Below are 10320 nucleotides of genomic sequence, written 5' to 3' on the forward strand. Positions count from 1 at the left end.
ATTGGAGGTTGACCAGCAAGCCAGAGGAGATAGGAAGTTGGCAAATAGGCCAGGTGAGCAGAGGTTGACCAGCAAGCTAAAGGGAGACAGCAGGTTGACCAGCAAGCCTGGAGAGGGTCATTGGGTGGATTCTTGGGAAGGTACTGTTGTGACCTGGTGTCAGATGTTTGAAGGATGGTGCACCAAGTGTTGGGACGCTGAAGGTGGCTTCTCTTTAAATTGGGATGAGCAAACCTGTCCCAGGGATGCTGTGTAGTGTCGTGAATGGCCCCGGGATTTCTGACCTGGGGCTTTGAGGCTGGTAGGGGTGACCTCAGACAAGCAGTGAGGCGAGCATGAGACGGGGCTGCAGGGGCACTGGGACCACAGCAGATCTCTCTCCCATGTCACAGAGGAAAACACTGAGGGTCAACCATGGCCTGCAGGTAGGGTGCAGGTTGGTCGGAGGCACTGGAGGGGAGAGTGGGGCAGGGCTTCCTCCTGGAGACAGGGCGGCTCTATCCTTGGAAGATTGCCCTCGGTCCCTGCCTTCCCTCGCGCTCTGGCGGAGGGGTTCAGTCACCCCAGGTTTGCCTGTCTCACCTAAAGCTGTGCGCTCCGTGCCCGCAGGGATTGGGGCCACCTGCTCACTCCTGTGTCCCAGGAACCTGTGTGGGGCTGGCCTGACGAAGGCCTCACAGAGCAGGGGGAAGGGGCGAGTGAACAGAAACGAGGGTCTGGGGGGTGTGTGTGAGTGTGGCTGCAGCTGGTCGGGGTCTCCTAAGGGCCACAGCTGCCTCTGAGTACTCGCCATTGCCACCCAATGGCATACTTCTCCCAACAGTGAGGGGGCCTTGCCCATAGATGGGGGACCCAGACTCAGGGAGGCCAAGTCACCTGCCCAGGATCACAGCCAAATGGGCAGAGCTGGAGCTCGAGTCAGGCTGCCCGCTCGGGGTCTGTTCCTCCCTGGGTTTCCCACACACCGGGACCCTCCGTCTCTGCCTCTACCTCAGTGTTTTGTGTGGGGTTTTTTTGTTTGTTTTTTTAATTTTAAAAAATAAATTACAAATTTTTTTGTTTTTTTAAAAATGTTTTTTAATAAATTACATGTTGTAATTTATTTCAGAGAGAGGAAGGGAGAGGGAGAGACAGAAACATCAATGAGAGCCATTGATCGGCTGCCTCCTGCACGCTCCCTGCTGGGGATCAAGCCCACAACCTGGGCCTGGGCCCTGGCTGGGAATCGAACCGCTACCTCCTGGGTCATGGGTCGAGGCTCAACCGCTGAGCCACGCCGGCCGGTCCTCAGTGGTTTTTTAAAATTGATGTGAAATTCACCTAACGTAGTTAGCTATTGCAAAGCGCACGCTTCAGCAGTGTTTAGGACAGTCACAGCTGCCACCTCTATCCAGTTCCAAAACACTTCCACCATTCCCCCAAAGGAGACCGTGAGCAGCCACTGCCTCCTCCCTCCCCTCCCAGCCCCAGAAGCCTCGTCGGCCTCTGTCTACGGGTTTGTTTATTCTGGACATTTCACATAAAGGGGACCACACAGCCTTTTGTGTCCAGCTCCCTCCGCTGCGCACAGCGTCTCACAGCTCGTCCTCGACGCAGTGCGTCAGGGCCGCGGCACTTTTCAGGGCTGAGTAGTATTCCGCGTGTGGCTGGCCCAGTCCGTGGACAGCGGGTGTTCCCACCTCTTGGTCGCTGTGAGTTGTGCCGCTATGGATGTGCCGTGTGAGGGTCTCTGCAAGGCCCTGCCTTCTGTTCTCGGGTCTATGCCCAGGAGCAGAGTTGGGTCATATGGTGAATCTATGTTGCACTTCAAGGAGCTGCCCTGGTTTATCATTTTACCTTCTTGCCCACAGCAGATGACAGCTACTTACTGTCCCCTGAGCCTGGGGGTGTCTGGGCCCACCTGCCCCACTGTGGAGTGTGTGGAGTGGCCGTTCTGCTGGTGGTTCTGTCCGTGTCCCCAGGGCCTGTGGCCCAGCTGCAGGGCTCTGGAGGCTGGTTCTAGAAAAGGGGAGAAGCCGGGTGCAATTTGCCCACTGAGGGCTCCTGGGCAGGACAGCAGCACCCTAGTGGGATGGGGGGGTGCCCAGGCCATGCCCAGTGGCTCCCCACCCAGGCTTCAGGTTTACCCATTAACAGGCCGGTGGTGGGGCTGCAGACAATGGTGTGTTTGTTCGCTGTGGCCAGGGAGGCCTGCACGGGGCCCTGGCACAGCCATCAAAGCTCGCTGATTAAGTCTATTAAGGAAAGGATTTGTGCAAACAAAGGGACAGGTGCAGAGGCCAGGCCAGCTGCGGGGGCCGGGGGCTCCACAAGGTGGCCATGAACTCCCCCTGGGCCTGCTGGCTTCCCTGCCAGCGGCCTGCCCGCCAAGGTCTGCCGTCCATCCAGGCCGGGCTGCTGGTGCCCCCAGCATGGGTCCGGCCAACCCACCCTTGTTCACCCCGGGGCCTGCCTGGACCTCGTGGGTTGGTGGGTGGATGGACCCTGGGGCAGGCTGGCTTTCCCTGTGTTCCAGCGAGAGCTGAGATACTTCACCGCTTCTTACAGCTCTTCCCAGAAGGTCCCTATAAAGCGAGGCCTCTTGGGGACATCCATCACCCATCAGGCATCTGCTGCTGGGGGCCCTGTCCCCAAAGTGGGCATTGAGGGTCAGGGGACCAGGGGTCTCCGTCAGAGCCCAGCTGTGGTTGGGTGCTGACCAGGGCAGGCGCCTTCAGAGGGAGCACTGTAGGCACCTTCTGTGCCCGTGGGTGGCTGCCCTGGGATCTGAGGAGCACCGGGACACTTTGCTGGGCACCACCTCCCTGTCTGCCTCCCAGGGCGCTGCACTGACCCGATGGGCTGACCGCCTGTTCTGACCTGCGTGGGGCCACATGGAGCTACGGATGGTCTGGACTGTGCAGGCTCCTTTGTATTCATGTGGCAACTAGACGTGGACCCGCCGTCCTCCAGGAGACACGCAGGAACAAGTCCGGACAGAGAACTGCCCAGCAAGCCCATGTGGCTGGTGCCCTCGATGCAGGCGTTGCTTTGAGGGGCCAGGCCCATGCGCCCCCACACCTTCCTGGACCCTGACTTCTTTGCTCCGGGTGCAGAAAGCCCCTGACTGCCAACTCTGGACCCTCCGCCACCAGTGGTATTGGAGAGGGGACAGGAACAGGAGCGGCTAGCAGGCTGGACAGAGGAGGTCAGTCTGAGAGGGGCAACCCTGTCTTCAGGTCTCCACAGGGATGTCCCTGCTATGCTGGGGACCCTGAGAGGGTGCCGTAGGCTTGGACTCTGTCCATAGGATGTACCTGTTCAGGGTGGCCCTGGAGGTAGTGAGTGCCTGGTCCCTGGGAGTATGCAATCACCGAGGCTGGAGCCCACCCACGGGGAGGGCGGGACCTGACTGCCACCATCTCCTTGTGGATTAGAGGGGTGGGGAGGGGAAGGAGGGAGGCGGCAGGCAGGAGACAGGTCCGGGCCTGCAGGCCTGAAGGGGAGGGGGCGGGAGGCCAGCCGGCGGGATCACAGGGATCACAGGGCCCCTTCCCTGCCTCACCCCTGGCCACCGTGTCTTGGTCATTCTAGGCCCTGAGTGTGCAGTAGCTCGCTGAGTCCCAGCCCTCGGCAGTCCCATCCGCCTCCCTCCGTTTGGGTTATCAGGGTCGGACCCGCTGCCTACTGGGGGCCATGCGCCCTCCCCCTCAGGGCTCCCTGCTCTGTCCTGCTCTCCATGTCACAGATGCTCCCCCAGCCTCTCCTGGCCCCTCCCAGGCCGCCTCTGCGTCTCGGTCACCTTGGCCTTCCAGCTTTGCTGTCCTCTCCGTTCCCATCGGCTGCTTCTGCCCCTGACCTTCCGGGCACCCCCTCCTTCATCCTGGTTCCCCTTAGCTGCCTGTGTCCCCCTGCCCGTCTGCTGCCCATGGGGACCTGCTGACCTCCGTCCTGGGAGGAGAGAGGGCCAGGCCACACCGGGCCGACAGGCTGCGACACGCAGCGGCCTGGCCTCCGTGTCTCCGAGCGGGCAGCCCCTGGGGTGGATTATTTCTGGAATGTGGGGCCAGCCTGGCTTGGCATGAGGCCTGGGCAGCCGCCAGCTTCCTTCAGGATGGCTCGCAGGCAGGGGGAGTGACCCGTTTCTGCTCCAAAACTAGATCACACCCCCCCCCCCCCCGCTGCCTGCAGAGGCCACCCCACCTCAGCAGTGGGCTAGGGGTCCCTGCATCCCAGGCACCGGCACAGGCTCCTCCCGCTGACTTTCCAAACCCTCTGGTCCGGGAAGAACTGTCCGCCTCACCTCCCTGGCTTCCTGGGCCCCAGGCTCACGGAGCTGCTGGCTCAGGGTGTCCCAGGGATGATTCCAGGAGCATCCGTGCACCCCCGGAGCCAGGCCAGAGCCCCTCAGTCGGGATGGGGCCGAATCTGTGTTTTAACAGACTGCATGCCATTCTGAGAGCCACTGATAGGGGTTCCGGAGCCTGGGTGCCCCCCTTGACTTCCTTTTGCGCCTGTGGGGATGTGGCCTCCCTCACCCCTCTCCCCCCTGCAGCCCAGCAATGCTCCCCTCCAGCCTGCTCTCCCACCCCGACCAGCCACCTGTCCTGCTGGTCCTTAAACACAGCACACACTCCTGCCGCAGGGCCTTTGCACTGCACCTCCCTCTGCAGGGAGACACTACGCAGACCTTCATCCCACAGCTTTTCAAAGACTGCTGCCCGGAGCATCCCGTCCGAGCTGCAAGGCCTCCCGCTGCCCAGTGGGTCTCTCCTGGATGCCAGCCCCAGGCATCTCTGTGTGACTCATTCACTCATTGTCTGATTTTCCCCAACAGACAGTAACTAAGTGCTTGAGGGCCGGTCTCTGGCTCCCAGCACTGTCCCCACACCCCGAGCAGGGCCTGGCCCATGGCAGGCGTCGTCAGCACGCTGGACAGGTGCTTGCTCTTCCGGATGCTCACTCACGGCCCTGGGGGCCCAGCTGCCACTCTGGGAGAAGCCCAGGTGACATGGAGCCACGTTCTGTGTGACAGCCGACAGCCACAGCCAGCACCCACCGCAGACCTGCAAGCAAGGAAGGCTCAGAGAGCAGGGCAGCTCTGCCGCCATCGGACCCACAGGTGAGCCTGCAAGCGAGCGCTGCCCGGCTGGGCCTGCAGCCGGAGCTGTGGGAGGTGACAGTCACCAGCGTGGGCGGCAGTGACAACCGAAGGAGCATTCTGATCCAGGTGCCGCTTGCCCGTGACCAAGGAAGACCCGAACCCCACTGACCAGCTCCGTGACCCCGGAGGGCCACGCCCCAGCCAGCCTCAGTTTTCTGGTCTGGAAAGCGGGGCTGACGGTGGAGCCTGCTTTCCAGCCGTTTTGAGAGGAAATGAGGTCGTGTGTGACGCGTATGTGACAAGTGGTGACTGAGCACCTCACAGCTTCAGACCCCCGTCAGGCTGCACCCAGACTCTGTCATCTCCACGAGAGGAGAGCCCCGGGAAACACGCTCTCTTCCTGCTCGGAGCCCTTTCACGCCTGTCCGAATGTCCCTGCTGGATGGATTGAGTCACGTTTGTGCAACACAGACAGGAAGATACCAGGGAAATGAGCCGGTGGCCACCCCACGTCAAAGCCCAGCTCTTCCCGTTGCCTGTGGCTTCAGGTGTCGGGGGCCGGACCACACGCCTCCTGTGGCCATGTGACCTGACCCACAGAGCCACAGCGCCACAGCACCACACCCCACAGCCCACAGCCCCACACCCCACACCCCACAGCCCCACAGCCCCACACCCCACAGCCCCACACCCCACAGCCCCACACCCCACAGCCCCACACCCCACATCCCACAGCCCCACACCCCACAGCCCCACAGCCCCATACCCCACAGCCCCACACCCCATACCCCACAGCCCCACACCCCACAGCCCACAACCCCACACCCCACAGCCCCACACCCCACAGCCCCACACCCCACAGCCCCACACCCCACACCCCACACCCCACAGCCCCACACCCCACAGCCCCACACCCCACAGCCCCACACCCCACAGCCCCACACCCCATACCCCACACCCCACAGCCCCACACCCCACAGCCCCACAGCCCCACACCCCACACCCCACAGCCCCACAGCCCCACACCCCACAGCCCCACAGCCCCACACCCCACAGCCCCACACCCCACAGCCCCACACCCCACAGCCCCACACCCCACAGCCCCACAGCCCCACACCCCACAGCCCCACACCCCACACCCCACAGCCCCACAGCCCCACACCCCACAGCCCCACACCCCACAGCCCCACAGCCCCACACCCCACACCCCACAGCCCCACAGCCCCACACCCCACAGCCCCACGGCCCCACGGCCCCACGGCCTGGCTTCCACATGACCCCAGGTTGTCTGCCCTCCTGGTTCTGGGTCTTCTCAGCAGGGTTGTCCACCAGGAGGGACAGCCACGTCAGTAAGTGGCGTGATGTGGCCACCATGCCAGGACTGCCCCCTGCCAGTGGCAGTGTTAGGCGGAGCCTGACTTCGCGCAGTGAATATGAAAAAGTGTCCAGGTCAGTGAACTGCCCAGGGTGGGTCCCTCCCCGCAGTGACCCTCCCTGGACTGTCCCACATACAGGCCCAGCCTGGTCATTTGGCCTCAGGCATCTACCAGGTGCCGCCTGGCCCTGCTGCCCGGGAGGACACCAGAGGCCTCCAGCAGAGCATGGCCAGTGCCCGCCGCCTGTCTCCTCCCGTGAAGGGAGCTGATGCCTGGTCCCTGAGATCCCTCTTGGGGTCTATCCTGTGAGAGCCACTGGTCCTGAGGGCACAACCAGCCCAGCCCTGACCCTGGGGCTCCCTGGGGAGGGTCACCTCCTGCGTGGCTTGCAGGTCCAGCCCAGCCGTGGGAGAGGCTTCGGCAGGGCGGGCTGTGGGTGTGGGCTTCTCGGTGAATCACTAGCCCCAGGACAGCCGGGCCAGTGCAGCTCCACCCCAGACGCCAATTAGCGATTCGTCACCCCCTCCCCTGAAAGCCAGGCTGCCAGCGCCAACCCTGGCCCCGCCCGTGGAGGTGGGGAGACCTCTGCAAACACACCTACCCAGGGGCGCCCCGCAGCGGGATCCCTGCCCTGCCTGGGATCCTCCAGCATCCCTGGGGCTGCGGAGCCCCCGCCCCACCCTGCAGTCCGTCAGGGACCCCAGGAATGGAGGCAGAGGCGGGCAGGCTTCCTGGTCCTGGTGGGCTGTGCTGGGCCCCTCCATGCCCCTGAGATGAGCTGCCCTCTGCCCTCAGGCCCCTGTGGGCCGCTGGGAGGAGCCCGCAGGATAACGGCCTTGGGCCCTGTCCTGGCCCTGGGAGGGCACCTGGGCTGCTGGGTCCCGGCACCATCGTCGAGGGCCACGGGCGCCTCAAGCCTCCAGGAGCTCCTGGACCTCCATGAAGCCTGGGTGGTCAGGACGTGGTCTGAGGGGTATCCCAGCCCCCAGAGGCCCACCTCCCCTTTGCCTTTGCTGCATTTCCAAGGAGTCCCAAAGGGGACCCTTCAGGATGGAGGGGTGCCCTGGGGTCACCGTGGGGGGCCTTCCGTTGGGTCCCGGGTGGGGCTGGGCTGTCACAGACTCTCCCTCTGGAAACGAAGTTCCAGGCCGCTGTGTGCTTGTCCCAACACCCGCCACCCTCGGGTGCGTCCTTTGATGTCCTAGACTGGCAGGGGTGGGGCCAGAGACTTCCTCCGGCCTCTTTGAAGCGGGGCACGGCCCTGTGGCCCCCACTTGGCAGAACCAGCAGCTTTCTGTCCACCAGGTTTGGGGAAGGTGGGGGCTACCAGCCCTGGGTCAGAGGCCTGTCACCTCGGGGTCCCTGGGGTGCCTTGATGGAGGCTGAGCTTTGGGGGAGTCCACACTCAGCCCCCATACACCCCACGCTCTTCTTGGTGGAGGGAGGCGGTGCCTGGCCCCTGGGCCTCCGGGAGGCCCCAAGCCCACCCCACAGCCGGTGCGGGAAGGGCCGGGGCCAGGCCTGATCAGAGCCGCCGCCTGCCACCCCACCTGCGGCTGACAGAGGGATGGGGAGCCCAGCCATAAACCCGTTTGTTCCCCCGAATGAGAGGGAGTAAAAACAAGCTCATAAAACCAAGCCAGAATCAAAGCTCACTTATCTCTTCATTTCGCTATAAAATCACAGCATCAGAGGCGGTGGCCTCTTTGTGGCCCAGGATCACAGAGAATTCCGGGCGCGTGTGGCCGCGAGTGGCCGCCGCTGCTCATGCAGGCCCTGGGGCCACGGCCGAGGTCTTCGTGGGCGCCCCGCCTCTGGCTGAGGGGAGCCTGGAGGACGACTTCCCAAGGCTGCTCCTGCGTGGACATGGGCTCCGATGCCCTCCTGGGCTGCTGGTGGCCACCAGGAGGACGTGCACAGCTCCCCGTGGACCGCCAGAGACACACGAGGCTGCCCGCAAGCCCTGGTGAAGCTGACCTCAGGCCCTGGTGAAGCTGACCTCAGGCCCTGGTGAAGCTGACCTCAGGCCCTGGTGAAGCTGACCCCAGGCCCTGGCGAGGAGGGCTGGCCACAGGCATTGGGGGCTACCCCAAGATGACAGCACTGAGCATGGCCCGCGGAGCAGTGGTCCTACCCGCTTTGGCCTGGTGCCTGGTGGGGTCTCCTGGCCTGAGGGCTGTGCCCTCTGGTCCCTGCAGAAGACCCCCCCCCCCCACCGTCGTACTTCATGGGACTCCTAGAGCCCTCTGGCAGGACCGGGCCTCTGAGGGGATGCCAGACACACCCTGCCTTCGGGTGGGCACCCCAAGCTCAATGTGGAGACCCCAGGGTGCGGGGGGGCCCTCTCCCCCAGGCCCCTGGATCTTTATCTGACCCATGTGGAGCACCAATCAGTGATGACCAGCTGGGGCCTCCAGGTTTGGGGTCTCTATCAGAGACTATGTGTGCACACTGCATGGGGGGCAATGCACACAGGTGCATGCAACCCCGACATGCCCTGTACACACCCGGGCACCCTGCACGGGCATTTGCATCTACATGCAGGCCAGGGACCTCCCATGCGGTCACGTGCGTGCACACACACAAGCCCGCGGCCTGCTGCCTGCTGCCTGCACGCTTCCCACACGCTCCAGCTCTTCTGAACAACGCCTGTGCCCGGGGCTCCCCAAGAATCTGGCGGCCCTTCCTTTCCAAACAGGACCAACAGGTTATGACACTGGATTCCAAACTCCCTGAGGTGGATGGGAGGGGCAGTGGTAAACTCTGAGGCAGGGGCTGAGAGGATGGCCTGGGCCTGAAAGCTGGACCCCCCCCATGACCCCTCACCCCTGCTGGCTGCTGGGCATCCCAGTGGGCGTGGGCTTGTGGGGGGGCCGGGACAGGAGCCTTCCCGGGAGGCACCTGCAGGCACTGTCAGGTGCGGCAGGCTCAGCCCCTGCCATGTCTGCTGCGCCCAGGGCCACACTCTCCACCTCTCTCTGAGCTCTGCAGGGCAGGGCAGGAGGAGCGTCAGGCGGGGCCTTTGTTCAGGGTTGTCAGGAGGACGTGTGGCTGGAGAGGAGGAATCTGGCCTCAGTCTCCCGCTTGCCCAGCATGGCATTCTCAGACCCTACTCCCTGCTCAGAGGAGAGCCTGCTGGGTGCTCAGGACAGAACCAGGATGCAGGGGGCTCTCAAAGACCCACAGGGGGAGCCCCTCTGTTTCAGAGAAAGCTCCTGAAGGGGGTGATCGTTCAGCTGGGCCTATAAGATAGGGACATGGACAAACAGACGGCTCCTAGCATGCTCTCGAGGTCTTGAGGCTCCCTTCAGGGATCTGTTGTGTGGGTGTCTGCATCTGTCTAGCTGGGGTCCCCCTTTCTATCCATCATCCTTACTGGGTGTGCGGAGCTCAGCCCAGGACTTGGAAGGACACAGGGGTTGCAGTTGAGCAGATGAGAAGACCAAGGTCAGCAGGGCTTTGGGGGTTGTGCTGACGAATCGCTGCTTTGACACTGGGAAGAGTCTGGGTTTAAGCAAATCAGAGGCATCTTAGGCCTGTTTGCAGGAGAACTGACCCAGGCATATCCTGGAGCAGACAGGAAGCTGGAGCTGAGCCTTAATACCAGAAACATAGATATAAAGGACAATGTGAACACAGCAACAGAATCTCTCAACTTCTCCATCCATCTGTTCTTCCATTGTCCATCCATCCGCTCATCCATTCATCCACCATCCATCCATCCATCCATCCATCCATCATCCATCCATCCATCCATCCATCATCCATCCATCCATCCATCCATCCATCCATCCATCCATCCATCATCCATCCATCCACCATCCATCCATCCATTTATCCACTCATCCACCATCCACTATC

This window comes from Miniopterus natalensis, chromosome 11, assembly GCF_054644295.1.
Source record: "Miniopterus natalensis isolate mMinNat1 chromosome 11, mMinNat1.hap1, whole genome shotgun sequence".
In the NCBI taxonomy this organism is placed as follows: Eukaryota; Metazoa; Chordata; class Mammalia; order Chiroptera; family Miniopteridae; genus Miniopterus; species Miniopterus natalensis.